This window comes from Bos javanicus, chromosome 19 (genome assembly GCF_032452875.1).
Source record: "Bos javanicus breed banteng chromosome 19, ARS-OSU_banteng_1.0, whole genome shotgun sequence".
Lineage (NCBI taxonomy): Eukaryota > Metazoa > Chordata > Mammalia > Artiodactyla > Bovidae > Bos > Bos javanicus.
Genome location: NC_083886.1, coordinates 6,845,212 through 6,872,974, shown reverse-complemented (window position 1 = coordinate 6,872,974; position 27,763 = coordinate 6,845,212). Strand labels below are relative to the sequence as shown.

At 44.8% G+C, this 27,763-nt stretch overlaps 1 protein-coding gene across 5 annotated transcripts in view; it reads left to right on the top strand.

Moving 5' to 3' along the window:
* Positions 1-27,763, top strand: part of MMD (monocyte to macrophage differentiation associated) — an 80,453-nt gene that overhangs the window by 42,169 nt on the left and 10,521 nt on the right. Inside the window, exons 7-9 of one of the 5 annotated variants that reach the window (XR_009731177.1) lie at positions 1,993-2,197; positions 2,353-5,469; positions 5,586-8,147. The exons of 1 other annotated variant lie outside the window; for it this stretch is intronic. The gene's annotated coding sequence lies outside the window, so the exon portion shown is untranslated. Of the gene's footprint in view, positions 1-1,992; positions 2,198-2,352; positions 8,148-15,407; positions 17,051-27,763 lie in introns of those variants that run through there. 3 more of the 5 variants (XR_009731179.1, XR_009731178.1, XR_009731176.1) reach the window with 3 other exon arrangements.

Below are 27,763 nucleotides of genomic sequence, written 5' to 3'. Positions count from 1 at the left end.
GCTAAGCCCAATTTGCATAGGGCAGGCCCAGGTGGAGGAAAAAACATATAAAAGGAGGAGCCAAAGCGCTTTCTCACAGACTCTCTCTCCCGCGTGCGTGCGCTCTTTTCTTTCTCTCTCTCTCTCTCTCTCTCACTCTCCTGCTATCTTCTAAATAAAATGGAGCTGTAACACTGATTTGCCTAAGAGCAGTAACACAGTTTGTCCAAGACCTGAGAGCTGTGACGCGCCGAGGGCTTTATTGTCCATCGCTCCAAATCTTTGTTGTGACGAGACAAAGAACCGAGGAACATACACTCGCGTGGCAGGAGCACTTGTTGAAAGAACATCTTGTTGAGAAGAAACTTAGAAACCAGGCTGTCAGATTGAAACCATTTACCACAGATTGGGACCCATGTACTGGACTCAAACCCAGCCAAAACCCTCCTTGGGACTTGAACCCATGTGTCTCGGACTCAAACCCAGCCAAAACCCATGGTACACGGTTTCAGGACCTAATGAAGCTCAGATCCTTGATGTCTCATCACAGAAAGAATTCAGTGAGAGACAAAGTGATAGGTAAGAAATGTACATATTCAGATTCAGAGAGAAGCACACTCCACATACAGACTGTGGGCAATCGCAGACAGTGAGTGAAATGTGAAATGTGGCATGGTTAGTTTTCATAGGCTGGGTAATGTCATATGCTAATGAGTGGGACAGTGTCAGACTTTATTTTATGGGGCTCCAAAATCACTGCAGATGGTGATTGCAGCCATGAAATTAAAAGACGCTTACTCCTTGGAAGGAAAGTTATGACCAACCTAGACAGCATGTTAAAAAGCAGAGACATTACTTTGCCAACAAAGGTCCGTCTAGTCAAGGCTATGGTTTTTCTTGTGGTCATGTATGGATGTGAGAGTTGGACTATAAAGAAAGCTGAGCGCCGAAGAATTGATGCTTTTGAACTGTGGTGTTGGAGAAGACTCTTGAGAGTCCCTTGGACTGCAAGGAGATCCAACCAGTCCATTCTAAAGGAGATCAGTCCTGGGTGTTCATTTGAAGGACTGATGTTGAGGCCGAAACTCCAATACTTTGGCCACTTCATGTGAAGAGTTGACTCATTGGAAAAGACCCTGATTCTGGGAGGGATTAGGGGCAGGAGGAGAAGGGGACGACAGACGATGAGATGGTTGGATGGTATCACTGACTCGATTGACATGAGTTTGGGTGAACTCCGGGAGTTGGTGATGGACAGGGAGGCCTGGCATGCTGCAATTCATGGGGTCACAAAGAGTCAGACAGGACTGAGCGACTGAACTGAATGAGTGGGAGGATTATTCCATCTATTTTGGAGAAGGGGTGGAGATTTCCAGGAACTGGGCCACTCCTTGGTCTTTTGACATGCCTTGAAACTATCATGGTGCCTCTGGGTGTGTATTTAGCTTGCTGACTGAGGATCAAGGTCTAATCAAAGTCAACCTGTCTGCCATCTTGGACCCATTTGATTCTGATTGCTTTATGTTGTGTCCTTGGGGTATGTCATTCTTTCAAAAGTTTTGCCCTGCCCCTTTCCCTCCTGTTACAAGATAAGCCAACAGCACCTGTCCTGAAGCCTTTGAAAGGGAAAGCAAAGAAAGATGAGTCTTGAGCCAGGCTTAGTAACCCCACATGACCTTCCTCCCTCCACCCAAAATCTATCTTGGTCAACCCTCTTCCATTTTACAAAGTCAAGCCTGAGCAACAAAGTTAAGGAGGTAAAAAAAAAAAAATTGTATTATTGCAATGTTGACTTAAAATGATCCCACTCCTTGGAACTTCCCTGGTGGCCCAGTGATTAAAACTTCCAGTACAAGGGGCATGGGTTTGATCCATACTCAAGGAACTAAGATCCTGAATGCCAAGGTATTGCCAATAGATAAATAATCCCAGTCCTTGAGATGACCTGTTCTTTGAGATTATGATCTGCCCCTTAGCATGGATAATCAAGGACTGACCACATCTCTTTCTCAGGACACTCTGGTTCCTGAATCATCTGCGCAAATCAATAATACCTCCTGGGATGAAATCTGTGTCCAACCAACCAAATCAACCAGAAGACATCCAGCTTCAGAAACTCTAAGATCCCAGGCAGGTTGACCACTTAAGTCCTTTCAACTTTAATTCCAGGGCAGCAGGGGCTGCCAGAGCCCTGGACTGTAGTGACCCACAAACTCAGGTGAGTCCAAGGAATACTCTAATAATAACGTCTCCCAGCTTAAGACATTCTACTCTGGAAAATTTCCAAGTGCCTTTGTGGCTATCACCCTGCCTTCTTTTTCAGTTTTCTTGGGAGGTCATTTGGTGGTAAACAGTATTATTTCTATGTTACAGTCAAAGAAAGTGAACCTGTTCGGAGGGAAATAATAACCCAAGATCACACAGTGAAATGGACATCAAGCCAGGACCTGCAAATAACATCTCCAGAAAGGCTGCTCCACAAAGTCTTCTATGAAGCATCAGCTGCTCCTTATTTAAGTCTGGGGGAAAATTAAATTTGGGAAAAAAAGAATAGAAACATAATTAAATGATCTGGCAAGAGAATATAAAACCTGGAGGGAACAACTCATCCCTTTGTGGTGTTTTGTTTTTTTTTTTTTTTAGCTGCTTATGCATGCACGTGATTTTTCTTATTTCTTATTCTCAAATGTTCTTTTCTCATTTCTTTTTTAAAGTCAAATCTTAAAGCACTGAAACCCAAACCCTTCAGCACCTGACTTCCTCGGGGCCTGACCTTCCCGTGGTTCTCTCTGCTGGGGGCTGGCCAAGCCATTTAACCCCTTCCTTTTAATTTTTTAAGCTTTTCTGTTATGGAAAATTACATATGTATATAAAAGTACAGAGCAACTCAATTCTAAATGGGATGACAAATAATGCAAAATAAAAAAGCATAGGCCTAAAGATGTGTTTTCATTAGGAAATCATTAGCCCATTTTTCTTCAGCTGCACTGAGGCAGCATGAACTCAAGACTTGAAGGAAAACGTCTGTACCCAGTTTTTCCCTCTTCTGAACTTCATGGCTTTTGGACAGTCGCTCTGAATTTTGGTTTCTTTGCTTGCAAAAGAGGAGTGATCAAGCCAACCGCACAGAATGGCTGTGACAATGAAGTGAGATAATGTCTGGGAATATGTCTTATAAGTTATGAAATGCTCTAAAACTGTGAAGAACTATTATTAATCTTTCATAGGACCCTTGGAGCATCTCCATGCAAGAGTGTGATTAATATGCTCAGGAATGTAGACAGAGGTTTACAGGAGAGAAGCCCGACCATGGCCCGCCTCTGCTCCGACTTGGTCCTAATCTGTTCATCTTATGCCACTTTGTTGGTCACCCATTTGACCTTGCTGCCCTTCTCACTGCAGGGACAATTTGTCCATCAACCTTGTCTTCCCAGCTTCCCCAGATAAATCTGGTCAACAGTTCTGTTTTTCTAACCAGACTAAACCAACTCAAGATGATTTATTTGGAAAGACCTCTTCAAAGTGGCCCCTGTGATCATCTTAATTCCAGTAACATCTCGACGTCCACCAAGGGGTCAGGACCCAGGCAAGAAGCACTGTGGACTTAGGAAGGAGGCAGGAAAGGAGGACCGCCCTTGCAGGCTCAGCCTCTCTCTTGTAGGTCAAGGAGGATCTCCTTAGAAGGTGGGTCAAGGACCACTGTGAACAAGATGAAATCCATGACCCCACGAAGCTGATATTCCAGACAGGGAGCTGACTATAAATGAGTAAACATATAAATAAATAATAAGCAAAATAGCAAAGTAAATAATAGTTCAAACTGTGAAAGGAAGAATGCAGAGAGATTAGAGAAAGAGACAGGAGGTGGGGGTGGCTAATTAAGATAAGACGGTCAAGGTCACGAGGTGTGAGTGCCCTCCCCATCCTGCCTTATCATGAACAAGGAAGCTAAGAACTCCACTTGCTGCTGGCAGCCATCCCATACCCTGAAAGGAGCTAGTTACAGGATGAAGCCATCACTACAGATAACAGAAAAAGGAAAAATTGTACCCTTGATGCTGTGGTTAAACCACTGTATCATGGAACCCTGAAGACCTCCTAACACTGGACCTCCCAGTTAGGTGAGCCAACAGCTTATCTAGGCCATTTTGATTCAGGTTTTCAATGTCCAGCAACCAAAGGCATCAGGACTCATGAATGCCTCTTGTGGATTATAATCCCCACCCAAGCAGCTTGTCCATCCAGCCACATGCAACTCTTCCAAGCGATGGAGATTCTGATAAACCTGAGTTTCTCCACTTCTTACTTTTTCAGGGACGTCAGTGTCAGGTGAGGCACTTCGTGTGGCTGACGTGTTAATGATCCTTGACAAATGTCTGTGAAGCTGAATTGAGTGAATAAGCCAGAGTGCTGCTTAAAAGGGGATGAGACACAGGAAGTCCTAGTCTCCCAGAAGAGAAGCACGTTCTACAATAAAATATCACAGCCCTTTCTAGGTCACAGAATGCTTTCACATACCTTCCACCATTTAAGCTTGTACTACCCCGGGACCATCATTATCATCAGTTCATGGCTAAAGAAGTAAGGGATGAGAAAGCTCAAGTCAAAGAGCATGGCGATCAAGTGACACTCAAAGGTACTCTGACTTCCAATCTTCCACTCTTTTCTGGATTCTGAAAAGAAGCTAGCTGATGTAGTAGATATTCTGGCTCAAGGAACAACCAAAGAGCTGCTAACAGAGTTATTAACATCAGAGAGCAAAGTTTGTGGAGACGATGGTGCAGAAAACGTGTTCATCCAGAATCAGCCAGGCACTGGAGGGGCCACATATTTGTGACAGGAATATAAAAGCTCTTTTCTGTGTTACTTCAACCAAAACTGACTGACTCCAACTTGAGTCACAGGAAAATAGGATAATTCTTGTATAGTGCCTTCCTCTCAGCCCTACCCTGATAACGCCAGTAATAAAGGCACAGCGGTGTTTTTCACTGTGTAATTGATATATTAATTTATTTGGCCACACTGTACAACAGATGGAACATTCATGGGCAGGGATCAAATCTGTGCCCTCTGCAGTGGAAGCACAGAGTATTAACCACCGGACAACCAGGGAAGTCCCAATTAATCATTTTTTAAAAGATTCATGTATTTCCCATAGACCTTTAAATTTAGAATCATTTGAGATTTGCAGAACATGCCAATAGTATTGAGTTCCCATATACCCCCTCACCCAGCTTTCCCTGTTATTAACATCTTCCGCTAGAATGGTGTATTCGCCATAATTAATGAATCACAATTGCTTAATCATGATTAACTAAGTCTATACTTGATCCAGATTTCCCTAGTTTTTGTCTAATGCCCTCTATCTGGTCCAGGATCCCATCCAAGATACAATGAGTCATCATGTCTCCTCAGGCTCCTCGCGGCTGTGAGCTTCTCAGTCTTCCCTTGTTTGTCACGACCTTGACGATTTTGAGGAGGACGAGTCAGGTAGCCTTAGAATGTTCCTCGCCTGGGATGTGTCTGATGTTTAGCACATGGTAAGACAGGGTTATGGATCTTGAGAGGGAAATCGGCAAAGTGCCATTCTCATCATGTCGTACCAGGAGTGCCTACTATCAACACGACCTACCACTCCTGACATTGACCTGGGTCCACCTGGCTGAGCCATTGCTTGTTGGCTTTCTCCACTGGCAAGTTACCCTTTTCCCTCTTTTCCCACCCTGCACTCTTGGGAAGAAAGTCACCATGCCAGGACTTCTCTGGTGATCCAGTCGTTAAGACTCTGCACTCTAGGGCACTCCTAGAACCCAGGGCCCTGGGTGTGATCTCCGGTCAGGGACTAGGATTCTGCATGCTGTATGGCATGTCCAAATTGAAAAGTCACCAAGCACACACACAGCCCACACTAGGGAGCGGGGAGTTGGCTGCCCCTCTTGAGGGCAGAATATCGACATCAATTATCTAGAATTCCTCTACAGGGTAAATTGGTTATTCTCCCCTACTTTTTAAAAAAAGTTTTATGTATTTATGTTTTGGTGCTTCCGAGGTGGCTCAGACAGTAAAGAATCTGCCTTCAATACAGGAGACCCAGGTTCAATCCCTGGGTTGGGAAAATGCCCTGGAGAAGGAAACAGTAACTCACTCCTGTATTCTTGCCTGGGAAATCCCAAGGACAGTGGAGCCTGGCCTCCATGGGGCTGCAGAGTGGGACACGACTGAAAGACTAACACACACATTTAATTTTTGGTTGCACTTGGTCTTTATTTCTATGCACAGGCTTTTTCTAATTGCATCCCAACTTTATTTTGTGTAACTTGACTTCATCTCTATAAAAGTCTCCATCCCCTGCCTTACCCCCTTCTGACTGAATTCTTAGCCAAGCCAGTTCCAGGCTGTCCTGATTAATCCCATGTCTTCTACTTTTCCTTCCAAGCAGTTGCAAGGACTGCATCTGAGTTCTGATCATCACACAGTGAGTGGGCATTAGAGGTCAGGGAGGCATCAGACACTTGAGGGGGCACCTGTCAGCACTGTGCTGGCCTCTGCCAGACCTCTCCTCTGCCTAACCGGCAGTGTGGCTGGCGGACCAGCTCCCCCAGCATGACGCAGACACCATCAGGTCGACCAGTTCTCTCATACTCGTTTTTGGATACACAAAGAAATGTGAGTGTCTCTCTAGGAAGGCTCCCTGGAGCTTAGGAAACTGAGCCACTGGCTGCTTTGGACTCTCTCTGCTCTCAGCCTCTGGCATTATATCTCCCTTCTGCTCTCAAGCCACAGGCATGTAAGGCGCCACTGGGGCCCAGGCCTAGGGCAGGGCCCCCCACTGCTGGAACTCACACTTTTCCAGGGCCACTCGCCCCACCCCCTTTGAAGCTGACTCTGGGGAGGAGCACCCCTTCTCGGGTACACTCACCACCTGCTGTCTTATTTTCCTCCCAACCCTGTCACGTTCTTCCCCTTGGGAGGAGTAGGCAGGCAGAGGGAACCCAGCTCAGCAAGCTGTCTTTGTCGTTTTTTTGTTGAGTTGCTAAGTTGTGTCCAACTCTTTGTGACCCCATGGACTGTGGTCCACCAGGCTCCTCTGTCATGGGATTTCCCAGGCAAGAGTACTAGAGTGGGTTGCCAGTTCCTTCCCCAGGGGATCTTCCTGACCCAGGGATCAAACCCACATTTTCTGCATTGGCAGGTGGATTCTTTACTGCTAAGCCACCAGAGAAGTCCCCAGCTCAGCAAGTATCCTGAGCTAAATCATTACAGCTTACACCTGACAATCTTAACTCCCAATAATTTAACAATGTTATTATTGCTTTTCAGTCCTTCCTTGAACTTCAGAAATCTTTTATGTAGCGGCCTGTATATAGAAAGATCTCAGGACAGTAAAAGAAGGTTTGGAGGAGAAAAAGCCAGACATAGGAATTGGGTAACACCCCAGAACCAATGAGAGTGCAAAACGGCACCTCCTCCCTATGGAGACATAATGTGATGAAGAAACAGGATGAGACAGCCGTGACTTCATCCATGCCTCATCCACGCACCTCGCTTCTCAGCTGCCTCCACAGGCATAAAGGAGGCGTTGCCTCTCTTCTCATCTTTGTTAGTGACCTTGTGAGAGTAAGTGATAATAGGACCTTACGTTTGCTTAACTCCAGTTTATAGCACATTTTACATTCTTTAGTTCATTAGGTTATCATCCATTTTAGGGCTTCCCAGGTGGCTCAGTGGGTAAAGAATTGGCCTGCAATGCAGGAGATGCAGGTTCAGGAAGATCCCCTGGAGGAGGGCATAGCAGCCCACTCCAGTATTTTTGCCTGGAGAATCCCACGGACACAGGGGCTGGCGGGCTACAGTCCATAGGGTCACGAAGAGTCAGATATGACTGAAGTGACAGCACGACTCATCATCCATTTTACAGAGGAGGACACCAAGATTCAGAGAAGTTAAAGCACTGAGTCCAGGAAAACCAGAGAAAGATAACAATCACCAGAGCTTACAGTCTTCTGTTTCTAATTCCATTGTGAAGGGAACACTCAGCAGTGTGCCTGTCACCTTTGGAGAAAGAACAAATGGCAAGGCAGAAAGCCCATCTCTTGTCCTTCAGCTTTAGGAACATTGCCATAACATGACAATTGCAAGAGCACAAATACTTTTTTTTTTTTTTCAAATTTTTATTTATTTTCCTTTCCAGTTTTATGGAAGTATGATTTTTCAAATGAGAATTGTAGCAAAATGGTGGAGTAGAAGGATGTCCGCTCATCACCCCGTAGACGGCAGCCCACTGGGCTCCCCCGTCCCTGGGATTCTCTAGGCAAGAACACTGGAGTGGGTTGCCATTTCCTTCTCCAATGCATGAAAGTGAAAAGTGAAAGTGAAGGCGCTCAGTCGTGTCCAACTCTTCACGACCCCATGGACTGCAGCCTACCAGGCTCCTCCGTCCATGGGATTTTCCAGGCAAGAGTACTGGAGTGGGGTGCCATCGCCTTCTCCACATCTCCTGCAAGAGCACCAAAATTGCAACTAGCTGTTGAACAACCATCAGCAAGAGGACCATCAAAAAAAAAAAGATACCCCACCTCCAAGACAAAGAAGCTGCACTGAGATAGTAGGAGGGACACAGTCACGATCAAATCAAATCCCATACCCACCGGGCGGGTGACCCACAGACTGGAGAACAATGGTATCAAAGCAGTTCTCACGCTCTTGTGAAGGTTCTGAACCCCACTTCAGGCTTCCCAGCCTGGGGATCCAACAAAGGGCCTGGGAATCCCCAGAGAATCGGGCCTTGAGGGCTGGTGGGATCTGGTTATAGCCTTCCGGAGGACTGAGGGAAACAGATACTCCAGTCTTGGAAGGCACAGACAAAGTTGTGCACCCACCAAAACCCAGAGGAGAGGGGCAGTGACCCACAGGAGACGGAACCAAAAGTATCTGCTAGTGTGGGAGGGCCTCCTGTGGAGGTGGGTCAGTAGGCGCCCCACAGGGAAGGGGACACTGGAAGGTCTGCCTTGGTGGAAACCCTCTTGGAGGTCACCATTAACCCTACCATAGAGCCCAAAGACCCCAGGGCTGGGTTGCCTGAGGCCAAACAACTACCAGGGACGAAGGGCAACCCCACCCATCAGCAGGTATTTGGATTAAAGCTTTACTCAGCAAAGCTCTGCCCACCAGAGCAAGATCGAGTTTTTCCCACCACCAGTCCCTCCTATCAAGAAGCTTCATGCATCAGAGGGCAGACAGAAGAAGCAAGAAAAAGCACTGTCTCACAGCAGCTAAAACAAAAATCATACTACAGAAAGTTAACCATGATTCAAAAGCAGCAAGTTATGTCCCAGATGAAGGGACAAGATAAGGTCACAGAAAAACAACTAAATAAAATAGAGATAGGCAACCTTCCAGAAAAGTAATTCAGATTAATGATAGTGAAGATGACCCAGGATCTCTGGAAAAGAATGAAGGCAAAGATTGAGCAGATACAAAAAAAATGTTTACCAAAGACCTAGAAAAATTAAAGAACAAACAGATGACTAATACACTAGAAGGAATCAGTAGCAGAATAACTGAGGCAGAAGAATGGATAAATGATCTGGATGAAAAAATGGTGTGAATCACTGCCACTGAAGAAAAAAAAAAAATGAAGACAACCTAACAGACCTCTGGAACAACATTAAACATGCCAACATTCATATTATATGGGTCCCAGAAGGAGAAAGAGAGAAAGGACCTGAGACAAAATTTGAAGAGGTAATAGGTGAAAACTTCCTGAACATGGAAAAGGAAATAGTCAATCAAGTCCAGGAAGCACAGAGAGTCCCTGAAAGAGTCCCAGGAGGAACACATCAAGATACATAGTAACCAAACTGACAAAAATTACAGATAAACTATTAAAAGCCAAAAGGGAAAACAACAAATAACGTACAAGGGAACCCCATCAGGTTATCAGCTGATTTCTCAACAGAAACGCTACAAGCCAGAAGGGAATGGCATGATATATTTAAAGTGATGAAAGGGAAGAACCTACAACCAAGAATACTCTACCCAGCAAGACTCTCCTTCAGATTTGATGGAGAAACCTAAAGTTTTCCAGACAAGCAAACATTAAGAGAATTCAGCATCACCAAACCAGCTTTACAACAAATGTTAAAGGAACTTCTCTAGGCAGGAAACACAACAGAAGGAAAAGACGTAAAGAAAACAAACCCCAAACAATTAAGAAAACGGTAATAGTGTCATACCTATCAATAATTACCTTGAATGTAAATGCATTTCCACTTACCACATCACTCTGCTTGACCCCCGCCCCCCAAATTGTATGTAATTAATGTAATTATTTCATATTGTTAAATTAATCATGTTCCTATTATGGCTTGCAATTGTAATTATCATTTATTCTTTGTCTGACTATTGATTGTGAAAATTGACAAACTTCTTTTACTATTGTGATTATTACTATTATTACTCACTTAACACCATTTATCACGATTGGTCAACAGAAAAATAATAGAATTCTGTATCACCAAAACTAGGATATAATAGAAAAACCTGTAATTGCTTTTTAAAATCCAGGTGCATATCAGAATTATCTTGAAATTTTTTGAAAAATACAAATGCTCAGGTATTGCTTTTTTCCTCCAGAGCTCTAGATATGTTTCTAATGAGCAGTCATATTTAAAAACAACTGTACTATATGATGATCTTACTTTTATCTAGTTTGTTTCACTTTTTCTATTTCATATTCAGTGCTCCCATTTCATTTAGTTTATGTTCTCCAATTTCTCCATCTCTTCTTTGTTTTTAATCTTCCTCAAGCCTCTATCAGGTGTAGTAGAAAAGCTTTAATATACATATATGAAAATAAGTACTATTTTAGAAAACTTATGAATTTTTGCCTAATTTAAAAAATTATGACATTTTGATTCCATTCGTTTGACCTAGTGTGAATAGAATGCTAGATTTCTAATTAAAAAATAAATATGCAACAATCAACAAAGGTTTACCATATAGCATAGAGAACCAGAGTCAACCTTGTAACAACCTATGATGGAAAATAATTTCAAAAATAATATATATGTATTTATATAACTGAATCACCTTGCTGTGCACCTGAAACATTGTAAGTCAACTATACTTCAATAAAATATATATATATATTTTAAAAATATGTATATATTTAGGTTGTACAATATGATTTAAGATATACAGTGTGATGTTCTGATACATGTATACACTGTGAAAGGATTAATACAATCACATTAATTAACAGATCCATCGTCTCACATAGCTACAATTTTTACTAATTCTTCAGTCATAGTGAACCGCTGCCCTGCAGGTCCGTGGAGGAGAGTATGTGATAACAAAAAGGCACAAACGTGGGTATTACTCATGTGTTCATTGGGGTGGTGTTCTAGGTGCTATGGGTAAAAAGAAATGAATAACAAGATTTCAGGAGTTTACTAACTAGCAGCAAGAGATATGTATATATGTATAACTGAATCACCTTGTTGTACACCCGAAACAAACACAACATTGTTACTCAACTATATGCCGACATAAAATAAGCAATGTTTTAATTAAAAAAAGAAATATGAGCAAGTAAATAAAATTCAGTATTTATATGAGTCTTAGAAGGTGATACAGTTCAGCTCAGAGAAGGATTGGTCAGTCCTGGGGAGCAGAGATGGAGGCTTAATGGAGGAGGTGTCTCTCGGGCTGACTTTAAAAAATAAGTGGTTTTGCCACATCGAGAAGGAGATGAGGGAGAGAGAACTGAGGGGAAGGAGGTGTCATGGGGGAGGTCCTGAGGCACTGAAACGACCCAAGTATCTCAGGAAACGCACTTCCTTGTGGTGAACCATTCAGGGAAGCAGGGCGGGGAGGGGCGGCACTGAGGCTAGGGAGGAAGCAGGTCCCAGAGGGGCTGAGGGTCAGGCTCGCTCTCCAAGCCACGCTGAGGGCTGGCGGCACTGCAGCGAGCGACTAGAGAGCATTAGAAATGTGGTCTCTTGACTGAGAAGTTCATTTTTAATTCATTTAAATTTTAAAAGTGGTATTCAATTCAGCTATCGAAAAACCCTTAAGTATATTTGGAGCACCTTGGATAAGTACATCTACGCTTTCAACTCTTTCAACTTGCAAATTTTATGAAATCTAAATATAAGCCGAATATTCTCCATGAAAACATCTGAAATGAGATACACAGTAAGCGTGAAGATATAGACCAGATTTCAATGACTTGGAAAAAAAAAGTAAAGTACCTTATTCATTGTTATATTAATTGCATGTTGAAATAACATTTAGATATATAGGGTTTTAATAATTATTTAAATTCATTTATCTTTATAATATTTATTTATTTATTTGGCTGTGCTGGATCTTAGTTGCGGCACTCAGGATCATTACTTGTGGCATGTGGGATCTTTCGGTTTCTTTCTTTTCTTTTTTAATTAATTAGTTGTAGTTGCACTGGGTCTTCACTGATGCGTGAGGGCTTCCTCTAGCTGGGGGCTACTCTTCCCTGTGGCTCACTGCGGGGCTTTTCCTTGTGGAACACAGACACCCAGAGGCGCCTGGGCTTCGGGAGTCGCAGCACGTGGGCTCAGTATTTGTGGCACCCGGGCTTCGTTGCTCCGAGGCAGGTGGGATCTTCCTGGACCAGAGACTGAGTGAGCCCACGTCCTCTGCACTGGCAGCTGGAGTCTCATCCACTGCACCACTAGGGAAGTCCAGTTTCTTTTTCAGCTAAAAAAATTGTCTAGTAGCCACATTAAATAATTCTATGTGCCTGCATTATATTTTCTTGGGAAGAGTGCCCCTTAGGCACTGGAGAAACTTTGAAGAAAGTTATTAGGTTGGTGCAAACGTAACTGCAGTTTTGGATTATTAATTTTAAATCATTATAACTAGGGTCAAACACATCTTTATCAATCAAAATAGGAACCATTACAATCAATACATTTTTGCCAATGAGAAATAAGTTTGTTTACTTCTGTAATGTGAAGTCTGTGCTTCAGGGTTTGACAAACTCTTGGAAAGCATTTTCTGCTTCCTATTGGCTGTGGAAGCATTTTTCCTACAAAAAGTTTTTGGACGCTTGAAGAAGTGGCAGTCAGTTGGCAAGAGGTTAGGTGAATATGGCAGATGAGGCAAAACTTCATAGTCCAATTTGTTCAACTTTTGAAGTGTTGGCTGTGTGACCTACGGTTGGGTGTTGTCCTAGAGAAGAATTGGGCCCTTTCTGTTGACCAGTGCCGGCTGCAAGCATTGCAGTTTTCAATGCATCTCACTGGTTTGCCGAGCATACTTCTCAGATGTAATGGTTTCGCCATTACAATCCATCTAATGGATTCAGAAAGCTGTAGTGGATCAGATGGGCAGCAGACCATCAAAAAGTGGTCATGACTTTTGTGTGGTGCAAGTTTGGCTTTGGGAAGTGCTTTGGAGCTTCTTCTCGGTCCAGCCACTGGGCTGGTCATCACTAGTTGTTGTATAAAATCCACTTTTCATCACATGTCACAATCCAATTGAGAAACCGTCCACAGCTGCTGTGTAGAAGAAAAGAAGACAACACTTCAAAACAATGATTTTTTTTTTTTTTTTTTACTTTTGGTCAGCTCATGAGGCACCCACTTATTGAGTCTTTTCACCTTTCCAGTTTGCTTCAAATGTCAAATGACTGTAAAATGGTTGATGTTGAGTTCTTCAGCAACTTCTCGTGTAGTTGTAAGAGGATCAGTTTCAATGATAGCTCTCAGTTGGTCATTGTCAACTTCGAGTGGCCAGCCACCACACCCTCATCTTCAAGGCTCCTGTCTTCTTTGCAAAGCTTCTTGAACCAGGACTGCACTGTACATTCATTAGCAGTTCCTGGGCCAAATGTGTTACTGGTGTTGCAAGCTGTCTCTGCTGCTTTACAATCCATTTTGAACTCAAATAAGAAAATTACTCGAATTTTCTTTTTGTCTAACATCAATTCCATAGTCTAAAATAAATATAAAATACACAGCAAGTAATAAGTCACTGGCAAAAAAAAAAAAAGGCGAGAAATACGCGTTAAAATCATGTATAGCAAAACCACATTTATTTATGAATGTATTCCAATATCAAATAGCAAAGTTCAACATTCAGTTCAGTTCAGTTCAGTCACTCAGTCGTGTCCAACTCTTTGCAACCCCATGAACCGCAGCACGCCAGGCCTCCCTGTCCATCACCAACTCCCGGAGTCCACCCAAACTCATGTCCACTGAGTTGGTGATGCCATCCAACCATCTCATCCTCTGTTGTCCCCTTCTCCTCCTGCCCTCAATCTTTCCTAGCATCAGGGTCTTTTCAAATGAGTCAGCTCTTCGCATCAGGTGGCCAAATTATTGGAGTTTCAGTTTCAACATCAGTCCTTCCAATGAACACCCAGGACTGATCTCCTTTAGGATCAGGATCCTTTAGGATCAGGACTGACTGGATCCCCTTGCAGTCCAAGGGACTCTCAAGAGTCTTCTCCAACACCACAGTTCAAAAACATCAATTCTTCGGCACTCAGCTTTCTTTATAGTCCAACTCTCACATCCATGCATGACTACTGGAAAAACCATAGCCTTGACTAGATGGACCTTTGTTGGCAAAGTAATGTCTCTGCTTTTTAATATGCTGTCTAGGTTGGTCATGACTTTGCTTCCAAGGACTAAGCATCTTTTAATTTCATGACTGCAATCACCATCTGCAGTGATTCTGGAGCCCAGAAAAATAAAGTCAGCCACTGTCTCCACTGTTTCCACATCTATTTGCCATGAAGTGATGGGACCGGATGCCATGATCTTAGTTTTCTGAATGTTGAGCTTTGAGCCAAATTTTTCACTCTCCTCTTTGACTTTCATCAAGAGGCTCTTTAGTTCTTCTTCACTTTCTGCCATAAGGGTGGTGTCATCTGCATATCTGAGGTTATTGATATTTCTTCTGGAAATCTTGATTCCAGCTTGTGCTTCCTCCAGCCCAGCATTTCTCATGATGTACTCTGCATAGAAGTTAAATAAGCAGGGTGACAATATACAGCCTTGACGTACTCCTTTTCCTATTTGGAACATTGCAAAATGCAATTACTTTTGCACCAACCTAATATGTGTGGTAGAGACATGATCAAATTTTCATTTGGAGGGAGCATGCTGGCAAGAAAGGGGAGGAAGTTCATAGGGGTCTGAAGCTGGAGAAAGGTACATGGTTAGGAAATGATTATACTCATTCAGGTGCGAGAAGAGGAAGACCTGACTTAGGAGCTTCCAGAATGGAGTAATTAGAGAGCTAATAAACAAGGTGGGTTTAGAGTGTCACCAGAATACAGGGATGGCTTGTTACACCACAGATTGCTGGTCCCAGCCCCAAAGATGCTCGTTCTGAACAAGGATGGAGTCCAAGCATCGTTATTTCTAACTTGTTTCCAGATGGAGTTGCTGCAGGTGATCTGGAGACCTTATTCCAAGAATCTCTCCTCTGCAGGGCTGGGCCACCAACAGGATACAGGAAGAGAGACAGAAAGAGTGGGAGGATTCTGTGACCTGCTGGTTCCAGCCATGACTCTCTGGGTATATGGAAACTGGAAGAAGGGACACTTGCTTGGGGGAATGGTATGGGTTCGGTTTGGGGTATATTGAGCTTGAGGTCCCTTAGGAATACCCAGGAGGAGACATCTCATGAGTAGCTGGATATAAATGGGTTGGCTTCAAATGATGGTCAGTCTCTACATATGTATTTCATTTTATGTCCCATGCTCTCCGCTCAAGCTGTCTATCTTTCCTATTTGGTGACCTGATCTAAGGGCACTTATCTGTCCGAGATGTCACTGTGTGAATGTCTATTGATATCCTCTTGTGTAAGTGCCTCAGGGACATTCTTTTCTGATGGATGTTTCAGAGTTTACATCTGTTGCTAAGTGTAAAATGTATATGTTAACCAACAAAAATTAAGTTTTATAAGACTAAATGGGTTGGAACTCGGGAAGGAGATTGAACTGTAATTAAAGACTTGGAAATCATCAGAATGGAGTTGGCAGTTAAAGCCCTAAGCATAAGTGAAGTTGCCCAGAGACAGTGGCAAAGGAGAAGGGAAAACCCAAGGGCAGACCCCTATAGTTGGAGCTATGTTTTGATCAAAATCAGCAGTGTCCAAGAAAGAGAAGCTAGGGACTTCCCTGGTGGCGCAGTGGATAGCAATCTGCCTGCCAGTGCAAGGAACACGGGTTGGAGCCCTGGTCCAGGAAGATCCCACTTGGCGGGAGCAACTAAAGCCTTTCGCCACAACAACTGAGCCCTCGCCCTAGCACCTGCGAGCCACAGCTACTGAACCCACGCAGTGCAACCACTGAAGTGCTCCTGGAGCCTAGGCTTCACGACAAGAAAAGCCACCCCGATGAGAAGCCCATGACCACCAGACTTCTGGTGGGAGCCCCAGCCCACACCAACAAGAAGAAGTTTGCACGCAGCAACAAATAGCCGGCATAACCAAAATAAAAAAATAATTAAAAAAAAAATCTGCCTCCTGGCCTTCCCCGGTGGTCCAGTGGTTAAGAATCTGCCTGCCAATGCAGTAGACATGGGTTTGATCCCTAATCTGGGATCCAGGAAGATCCCACGTGCTTCGGAGTGACTGAACCCAAGCAACACAGCTACTGAGCCTGTGTCCTTCAGAGCCCTCGAGCCATCACTACTGAAATCATACACCTGGAGCCGATGCTCCTCCGCAAGAGAAGCCTCGGCGGCAAGAAGCCCACGCATGGCAAGCAAGGGAAGCCCCTGCTAGCCACAGCTAGAAAAAGCCCAGTGCAGCATGAAGACCTGGCACCGCCCAAAAAAGGAAAAAGGAAGGTAAGATTCTTTGGCATTCTTGTGGCACCACCTGCCATTCTCAACTGCTTGCCTTTGGTGTTGGATCACAGTGACCCAAGCTTAAAAAATAGTTTGAAAAGAGTTTAAAATTCTTCAGAAGATTCTAATCAAGGGTTAGCTATGCTTCACCACTGACATGGCAGGTATTAAATAAAACCTTTTATTTATGAATTTCATCATTAATAAAACCGTCTTGGCCAAGACTCTCCTAAGCTTCAGTTTCTTCATCCATTAGATCAGGATGCTGCTACCTCACTCACAGAGGTTCTGGGAAATAGAGAGAACATATGCCCAGTACAAACCTAACTGACGTGCAGGAGCATCTCAATCCGGGTGGTAATTACCACAATTGCTGTAAGACCACTTTCTAGACCAGGCTGCATCACCAAGCCTGTGGGGGAGAGGCCAAGAAAAGACTCACTTCACATACACTTCCAGCCAGTGTCAAGAGACTTAGAGTCAACGAGAGCAATAATAGCTTCAGTATTACAGTTATTGCCATTTTAAAATTCAGAGGGAAAAGCAATTCTTTAGAGCAATGTGTGCTGTCCATTGTTGCACTGTGTTTGTATAATAACTGAAGTGGAAAGAAAGTAGCCTTCTTATGCGCTAGGCAAGCTGGATATATTATTCCATTTAATTTATCAATGTAATATCTTTAAATAAGGCCCCAGTGAATGGCTCTAAGCGTTCCTTAGCAAGAGGAAGAGTAGCTGGGTCTCTGTGGCCACAAACAATGCCATTGCTGAGGCAATCAAAAGCTGGACCATTGCAGGGGATTTGTTACCATGCATTCAGAGCCGCAGACGGCTGGACACATTTCTGACTTGACTGTCAGGCAGACCTGACCAGTGCAGACAAGCACAGCCTTTCTTTGGGACATTTAAACCATTTTCCCCATCATCCTCTCCTGTTCTCATTTTCTTGGAAAGCCTCAGCACTTCCTTTGTTTTGCCTGCTATTTTTCCCTAAAGAAAACATTCTCAACCTGAGAGAGAAAGTCCTCCTTACATTACGTTTCATCTGAATATCAATCTCAGCATCTTAAGAGCCTTATCTAGTCCAGCTGCTCTGACTGAGGTGTGGTCTGGAAAGAGTAAAATTGAATTGTGGGGCTTGGCTGATCTCTCCCTGAGTCCTGCTGTACTTTTCTTTCCAGAGTATTCTCACCTCTCCCCAGGGCCTGATCTGCTAATGAAATAGATACTGCAGGGGTTTTTTTGCTTCTTTCACAAAACGAAGCCCAAATGTGCTTCCTAATGGTTTGTTTTCCAAATGGGCTGAATCAAGTCAAAACTACAACTACCATTGAGGGCCCACAATGTCTAAAAAAGCAGAGGAAGCCATTAAAAAATGCTAGAAAAATAAAATAAAGTTGGAGGCCAATGGAATTTTCTATAGTCAGTTTTTTGAGTAGGAGGAGATAATTTTTATATACATATAAATGTTGCTAGCTTCCCATGCAGCTCAGAGGTAAAGAATCCTCCTGCCAATGGAGGAGACACAGATTCAGTCCTGGGTGGGCAATATCCCATGGAGGAGGAAATGGCAGCCCACTCCAGTATTCTTGTCTGGAAAATTCCATGGACATGGAGCCTGGCAGGCTACAGTCCATGGGTCACAAAGAGTCAGAGGTGACTGACCACAAACGTATGTCACTAACAAATTATGTAAGTCATCTACCAAACAATCAGCAAATTTAGTGCTGTTTAGAAAAATAAAAGCCTGTCTTTACACAGCCCCTGCCCCATCCAGCCAACCCTTAACTCCTCCTCTCCCTCCAACCCTTAACTCTGCCACCAAGAACTTCCACTGAGTGATCAGCAGACTCATCCACCCTCAGATACTCCTCTAAGAATTCCCTCACCTCTCTGCCAGAGTTGAAACCCCAGCCAGTGTGTGCCTCACTCTTCCACAGCTCGGGGCCTGATGGGAGAACGGTCCTCCACGTGGGTCCTTGCTGCTTCCAACAGTTATTCCTCTACCTTGGTGTTAAACAAACAACAAAAAAACATACAATAGCAACGGCAAACCCAGCTCCCTTGGGGCTTGTGCTGCCCTCTGTTGCCTTCTTTCCTTTCGCTCTGTCGTCACGTTACCTCCAGACTCTAGCCCGTGATCCACGGGCTTTGTCTCCTGGTCCAGGGACTCAGCTCAGGGACTTCCGCAGGCGGGCAAGCAGCTCGCCCACCGCCCCGCCCATCCACTCTCTGACCTTCCTTACCAGCGCCACAGCCTGGGAGCCTGAGATTCCACTGCGGACTTTGTCTCCAAGTACCTGATGATCTGATTTATGGACCACATCTTCCTCTCTTGCCAGGAATTCTTCAGCCTCATGGAGACCTCCAATCTATTCTTCCAACTTTTATGTTTTGCCTTTTCGTACTGTTCACGGAGTTCTCAAGGCAAGAATACTGAAGTGGTTTGCTATTCCTTTCTCCAGGGGACCAGGCTTTGTCAAAACTCTCACCATGACCCATCTGTGGGTGGCCCTACACAGCATGGCTCATAGTTTCATTGAGTTAGACAAAGAGTACGTCAAGGCTGTATATTATCACCCTACTTATTTAATGTATAAGCAGAGTATATCATGCAAAATGCCGGGCTAGATGAAGCACAAGCTGGAATCAAGATTCCTGGGAGAAACATCAATAACCTCAGATATGCAGATGACACCACCGTTATGGAAGAAAGTGAAGAAGAACTAAAGGGCCTCTTGATGAAAGTGAAAGAGAAAAGTGAAAAAGTTGACTTAAAACTCAACATTCAAACAACAAAGATCATGGCATCCGGTCCCATCACTTCATGACAAATGGATGGGGAAACAATGGAAACAGTGAGAGACTTTATTTTGAGGGGCTCCAAAATCACTGCAGATGGTGACTGCAGCCATGAAATTAAAAGACGCTTGCTCCCTGGAAGAAAAGCTATGACCAACCTAGACAGCATATTAAAAAGCAGAGACATTACTTTGCCAACAAAGGTCCATCTAGTCAAAGCTATGGTTTTTCTGTTAGTCATGTATGGATGTGAGATTTGAACCATAAAGAAAACTGAGCTCTGAAGAATTGATGCTTTTGAACTGTGGTGTTGGGGAAGACTCTTGAGAGTCCCTTGGACAGCAAGGAGATCCAACCAGTCCATCCTAAAGGAGATAAGTCCTAAATATTCATTGCAAGGACTGATGCTGAAGCTGAAGCTCCAATACTTTGGCTACCTGATGGGAAGAATGGACTCATTTGAAAAGACCCTGATGCTGAGAAAGATTGAGGGCAGGAGGAGAAGGGGATGAGATGGTTGGATGGCATCATCGACGTGATGGACATGAGTTTGAGTGAACTCTGGGAGTTGGTGATGGACAGGAAAGCCTGGTGTGCTGTGGTCCATGGGGTTGCAAAGAGTCAGAGATGACTGAGCGACTGAACTGAACTGAACTGACTTATTTTTTCTTTTCTTGATATCACTTCAGTCTCCCTCACTTACAGTTCATGGGTCATTCCGTCACTCCCCCGCCACTGTCTCTCTTACCCTTCCTTCCTCTCATCACACACACCTCACAGGTGGAGCAGTTTCTATACACCAACTTTTCCAGGAACAGCCACAGAAGGCCACGGATTGAAGCCAATTGTCACTTTAAATCAAGAGCTGAGTAACTGACTTCAGCTGGGTACACTGTGCTGCCGGGGATTCCCACGCTCTCTCTCGATCCGCTTGACCCCACCCCTTTTGTTCACGCCTCAGATTTCCCCGGCTTATCTCTATATTTTCCTGGTTAAAATCCAGGGCATCACGTGGAAGTGCGCCCGTCTTTCCTTGACCACGCGGGACATCGTCCTGTGTCTGCATCCAGCTTCTTTTCTGTCTGATCCAGGAAAGCAGGCACCCTCCTCCTCGTCGTCCTGCGCTTCCTCCTCTGAAAGGCCGTCCTTTCCGTGTGCCTGGGTTTCTTCACTCCAAGGCCACACCCCTTCTACATCACATGTCATGAATTGCCCTTTCTTACCTGGCTCACACACAATCCTGTCTACACACAAAGGACGGAAGAGCCCCCACTTTAAAAACCTTACGAACTAGTGACACTACGCCCCCCGAGCTCCACGCCCTTCCCTTCACCCCTCGTGCTTAGCTCAGAGGAGCAGTCGGTCTCCAGGCCTCCTTTCCACGTGGCCGACTTCCCCCTGCGGCCCGCCGCCCACACTCACCACTCCGGAACGTCTCCTCTCCGCGTCCCGGTGACGCCTCTGTCCTCGCCCTGCTCTAACGGTTCCCAAGGCGGGCAGCGTGACCCCCAGAGCCGGCTGTGACCAGTGGGGTGCTCTGCTGGGCTTCTCTGTCCCTGGTTCTCTCAATTAGGCTTCTGCCTGGTCCACCATTTTGCCTGTATCCCGCAGATAACAGTCTCTCCCGTTGTTCTCCATGAAGATCACGGGTATTTTCAGCAATGCTTTTAGGCAGGAAGCTCTCCACTCTTTATTCCAAATAAATTCAGAATTGTGGAGCTGTTCCTTCTTGTGGCCTGCCTGTCCCGCTAGATTCAGATGAGTGGTACCAGTGCACTGAAGCTGGGCCAGAGAGCCTCTCTCCCAAAGGGATGCCCTTGCTTAAAGAGTGTATTCTGTGGGAGGCGGTGTGGACACTCATATCATCTCTGCCCTGCAAGTGTGGGCAACCAGGGCCCTGGGACCCTCAACTTGCCTGGGGAAGAGCTTCTGCCCAACAGGTGTGGCTAGATGAGGAGAGGGAGACCTAGTCCTCTTGGTATGACTCTCTGGAATGCAACTTCTGCAAAATGGGGCTGGAAGCTGAGAAACAGCAGCCTCTTGCCTCCTCTGGGGTCAAACCACAGCCCCAGACCCAGGTCTCAGGAGAAATGGAGGGTTTGGCTACACGTGCCCTGGGCAGAACTTCCAAAACTTGGAGCTAGTGGGGAGAGCAGTGGAGCAGAGTGGGGCTCACACACCACAGATTTTCACTGTTTTTATTGAGATACTTTAGATTTTCTTGAACAAATGTTTCTCTTTTGCTATATCCCCATAGGGCATCTTTCCAGAGGCTTTCCGTGATGACTGTTTTAAATAATATCCTCAGTTCAGTTGTTATTTTGTTTGGGGGAAAGCCTGCCAAGCTTTATACTCCATTATTCCAGAAAGTCTATCTCTTAATTCATCCACTATATGCCTCCCCTAATGTCTCTTGGCATGTTAGCATAGCTGTCAGGAGCACAAGCCCTGGTCTAACAGCTTGGGTCCAAATTTCTATTCTGCCACTTATTAGGTATGGTACTTAGAATAAGTTATGAAACCAACGGCAGCAACCTCAGAGGAGCGCGGTGAGGATAAAGGAGCTAATTCTCCCGTGGTGTTCCTCTCAGAGTTCAACACCCGCTAAAGAACAGCTCTCCCTTCTCTGGTTGAACGCTGCATGGCAACAGATCGCCACGAGGGGGCACCAAGAGCCAGGTGTAGTGATGAGCCACTCCAGGGATTCAGTTAGGTCATCCCAACAGTTCCATCGAGGACCAGCCAGAAGCAGGTATTTTTCCAGACAACAGAAGGTGAAACTTTAAGGCACTTTCTAAACATTACCACATCATTTTCTGCAGAAGGTATAAATTCAGAATCTTCCTAAACATCGCCCAGTTGCTTCCCCATGGAAACTGAGCTGTGTACAAGGAAGTGCTGTGAAAGCCCTTGTGCAAGGTCCTGTTCTAGAAGTTGGGAGGATGCAAAGTTCCCTTGAATTACAATCAAATATCATAAGTTGGTGTTTACGTATTGAGTGCCTGCCAAGCACTAAGGGTTCTCAATAGCATCAGATTCCTTTCATTCTGGTTGAAGAGGGCCCAGGGGCTCAGCTGGGGGTTTGATTTGCTCAGAGAATAATACAAAGTCAACAGATATTTTGGAGCAGGAAGTAGGTACCTTAATGAAGAAGCACTTGGCATGATTTATTTAGAGCAGAGTGCAGGGAAAAAGAGTGGCAAAAGTCAGAGATGCCCAGGCAATGTTGCAGCAGACCAATGAGAAGCCAAACACTGTTGCAGTGAAAACTCTTAACAAAGCTAAATTTTAAGAGAAACTCCAGTAGTTAAGAGAAGTGAAAATGAAGCTGATGTTCTTGCTGAAACACGAGTGTGGGACCCAGGTCTTCACCTACCATGCCTCTTTCTTACCTTCTTGCAGCCCCCAAACGGTAAACTGGCCACAATTTTTAAAATTAGATGTTGGGAGACCCTTGGGTGTACCTCTGGGTAGCACAATTTGCAAGCCCCTTCAGTGGTCCAGAGAGCAGAGTGAGTAGGTGGAGATTCAGGGTGAAGGATGCCGGGGAGGGTGCGCAGGGGGGGCGGAGGGGCACTGCCTGCAGCCTTCTTGAGCCCCCTGCAGCCTGGGCCCCTCATCCTCTTCTTCCCGCTCGCCCCACTTCTTCTGCCCCCCTCGTGTTCTGCCCCTTGTCTTACACCAGCACAGGCTCAGGGTCTGAGCCATACTTTTGTGTTAATCTTGCTTCTTGTCCTGAGTTATAATTCACATTTGTCTCACTTCCCGGAGACAACCTAGCCTGCCCCAGCCCTGTACATGGGAGCCCTAATGGCAACCCACTCCAGTACTCTTGCCTGGAAAATCCCATGGACGGAGGAGGCTGGTAGGCTGCAGTCCATGGGGTCTCTAAGAGTCAGACACGACTGAATGACTTCACTTTCACTTTTCACTTTCATGCATTGGAGAAGGAAATGGCAACCCACTCCAGTGTGCTTGCCTGGAAAAATCCCAGGGACGGGGAAGCCTGGTGGGCTGCCGTCTACGGGGTCGCACAGAGTCAGACATGACTGAAGCGACTTAGCAGCAGCAGCAGCATGGACTAGGAGGCCACTACTTCTGCCAGGATTTTCTAGCTCCTATGAAAACTAGGAAAGAAAAATGAAGGGGATCTAGCAACTGATCATATATGTACGCAAAACTACTATACTGTGTAAATACTGTGTATATACATATATGCTACGTATGGTATTATATACTGTGTATATGCACACACAGATATGCATACATATTTGGAGGCACAACAATTATAGGAAGGGGAAAAAGAAGGAAGCATTATCTTTAGGCTAATATTTATTAAGTGATGGTTATGTACCAGGGGCATTGCTAAGATCATATACATGTATATATATCTGCTGCTGCTGCTAAGTCACTTCAGTCGTGTCCGACTCTGTGTGACCCCAAAGACGGCAGCCCACCAGGCTCCCTGGTCCCTGGGGTTCTCCAGGCAAGAACAATGGAGTGGGTTGCCGTTTCCTTCTCCAATGCATGAAAGTAAAAAGTGAAAGTGAAGTTGCTCAGTCGTGTTGGACTCTTTGCAACCCTATGGACTATAGCCTACCAGGCTCCTCTGTCCATGGGATTTTCCAGGCAAGAGTACTGGATTGGGGTGCCATCGCCTTCTCCGGTATATATATCTAGATATGTACATATGACTGAGAGTCGCTCAGTCGTGTCCGACTCTTTGCGACCCCATGGACTGTGGCCCGCCAGGCCCCTCTGTCCATGGAATTCTCCAAGCAAGAATACTGCATTTCCTCCTCCAGAGAAACATATACATATATATTCATATAAATATGAGGGACACAGGAATAGGACAAGTTTAAATGCACAAAGCACGTTTTTGATGAGAGCCAGACATTTTCCCTGAATAAATATTCCTTGGATTGTTGCAAGACTTTTGTTCATTTCCATAGTTCTAAAAACACTGATTCAGTGTTCTTCCTGCTTTATGGAAAAGCAGATTTTCGCAAGTCTCCACTCTGCCGTTGTGCAAACTGGAAGCCTGGCTGCAGGACTTTCTAAGCAATGGCATCACAGTCTCACTTACACTTGGCTTGTGGTGGTCAAAAGCCTCGATCTTTTGTCATGAGCTGCTGGCTACTCCTTCCTGTAGTAGCTAGGAACAGGTTCCTTTAGTTGTTTTTAAGGAGGCCTAAGACTTTTCATTTCCACTAATTAAATTCATTTTTCTTTATTGCTGTTGATCCAGCATGTCAAATAACTGTGAATCCTGCATCAGTAAGGATGCTTCTTGGTTTCATTTAATTCACTTGGCTGAGTCACAGCACCGACCAGCCTTTTTGTATTTCACTGGGTACCCCTCCGGGAGGACTTGTCCTCCATTAAAATTTTTGGAATCCTTGTGTTTCCAAACTGTGCCACTGGCATGACAAAATCTACCAGTAAGACAACTTTTTTCTCAAAAGGTAAGTTGGCTAATTTTACATGATTTATTCACAGCAAATGTTTTCGGCTCTCATGCTTCACTATTTCTTTACTGTTCACACATCCTTTGTTTCTAAAGGATGTTATACTTAGTGAAATATCAAGGAGTCATCACTGTCTCTTTTCGAAAATTGAGGCAGCATAGGTCTGCCCTCAAGTTTCTAGCCTTTTTTTCATCTCTGCACATATTTTCCAGAGGACAATGACGAGGAAGAATTCATCTGCAGCCTCAGCAGTTCCCGGGTGAGGCGGGGCCGGGAGGGGTGGTCTGGGGAAGCGGTCTCGCTGCAGAGGCTGGTTCCTGTGTGGCCTAGCCTGGGCCGCCGCTGCTCAACAGCTCCCGGGGTGGTGTCGTGGGGGTCAACGAGACCAGAGTTCCCAGCCACATTCAGGGCTGTGGTGGAGTTCAGGATAGAAGGAGGAGAGAGGAGAGGATGAGGATACATTTTTTCTTTTTCTCTGTAATCCTGAGGGCACCTCGTCAATGATTAGTGGACAAAAAGAGGAGAATCCAGCATCGCCCACTCCCTGGGAGGGGAGCTGTTGAGTGTAGCATGGGGTAACAACACCCTGCAATTCAGGCTGGAGCGTCTGACAGTCCCCGGGCCAGGAGTTCTGTGCTGTGAGTCAGGCAACTGTAGGCAAGGGGGACAACCAGCCCTATTGATCCTCCCGCTAATGTGGTTCCTGCCTGGACAAACAGCTTAAGGTGGAGTGTAGACCACCTGTGATTCCAGCTGAGAAGGATTAGAGAAGGCAGGAGGCCTGAGGAACTTCTGAGAGTTTGCCTGGTCCAGCGGAAATAGAGGTTGAGGGAGGCTCTGCAAACTGTGGTCAAGCTTCTTAAGGCAAGATACTTAGTACCTTTGAGTTTCAAAATTCTCATTTATAAAACAAAGGTAATCATATCTCCCTAAGGATAGGTATGTAGAAAATATGTACATTATGTACATAGAAAAATATGTACATTATGCACTCAAAACATAAGAGGCCCAATGCATTATACTTCATTGTTGTTCAGTCACTCAGGCGTGTCCGACTCTTTGCAACCCCGTGGACTGCAGCACGCCAGGCCTCCCCGTCCTTCACTACGTCCCAGAGTTTGCTCAAACTCATGTCCATTGAGTTGGTGATGCCATCCAGCCATCTCATCCTCTGCCGTCCCCTTCTCCTCCTGCCTTCAATCTTTCCCAGCATGAGGGTCTTTACCCAATGAGTTGGTTCTTCCCATCAGGTGGCCAAAGTATTGGAGTTTCAGCTTCAACATCAGCCCTTCCAGTGAATATTCCAGACTGATTTCCTCTAGGATTGACTGGTTGGATCTCCTTGCTATCCAAGGGACTCTCTAGAGTCTTTTCCAACACCACAGTTCAAATACATCGATTCTTCAGCACTCAGCCTTCTTTTTGGTCCAACTCTCAGGTCCATGCATGACTACTTCATACTTTGGGGGAATTCTATTTTGTGTGTGGGTTTCTTTCTGGGAGCAATTTCTCACCTCTACTGCCAGATGGCGCCTGTGAGCAGCACTGCCCTTTCCAAAGGCTTTCATTTCCACCCCTTGGGTGCGAGGTATCTTCCTCTGTCAGTGCTCAGGCTGGTATTTAAAATCCAGTATTGCACACAGACTTTGTGTTTCTGATCCATCTGCTCCATGAAGAACTGTGAAACTCAGAAATACCTACTTCTACCCAGACACCCATTTCTCCACTAGGATTTGTCAGCGGATAAGCCTTTGTGATTTAATCAGGCAGTTGGGCATTCCAAATAAGTCAAACAATTAAGAGTCTGGCGTTCTATATGTTTGCGTGCGTGCTAAGTCGCTTCAGTCGCGTCCGACTCTTTGTGACCTTATGGACTGTAGCCCTCCAGGCTCCTCTGTCCATGGGATCCTCTAGGCAGGAGGGTTGCCAAGCCCTCCTTCAGGGGATCTTCGGGACACAGGGATCGAATCTGTGTCTCTTGTGTCTCCTGCATTAGCAGGCAGGTTGTTTACCACTAGCGCCCCCTGGGAAGCCTTTTTATATGTTTATCTCTATTGTAAGTTATAGAACCTGAAAAAAGTGCAGAGATTCCAAGTTCAGGCGTTTGGATTTGAATCTTAGCATGCGGAGAACCTTTGGACAAATATTTGACCTCTCTGAGCCTCAATTTCTTCATCTCTTAAACGTTTGTAATCATTGTGGCTGTTTTGTAGGACGGTTGTCAGGATAAATGAGATAATATTCTGAGGATAAGCCGCACAAAGCCTGCTACAAAATAAGCAAGCCTGCCTGTATAGGCAATTTGACTGTCAAAGGCTTGAACTCTGAAATCAGTCAGATGTTGATTTGACACCTAGCTCTTATCTTGAATAAGTGATGTAAACTCTTTGAGCTCCACTTGCCTTGCAACTTGCAAGATTATCATGCCAATCACACACACACACATAAAAGGTATATATAATACTTGTAACTTTTTCTTTGTATCATGTCCCATTTCAGATAGGATTTGAATTTACCTACTCAAAATAAAAATTAACATAATGACCTTTTCTTTTATAATACATTTTAAAATCAAGGATAGGTTAAAGCAGGAAACAAGTTTAGAATTTTGGATCCCATCTTAAGAGTCTGTATAATTGCTAGTGATGGGGGCACAAATTCGGCT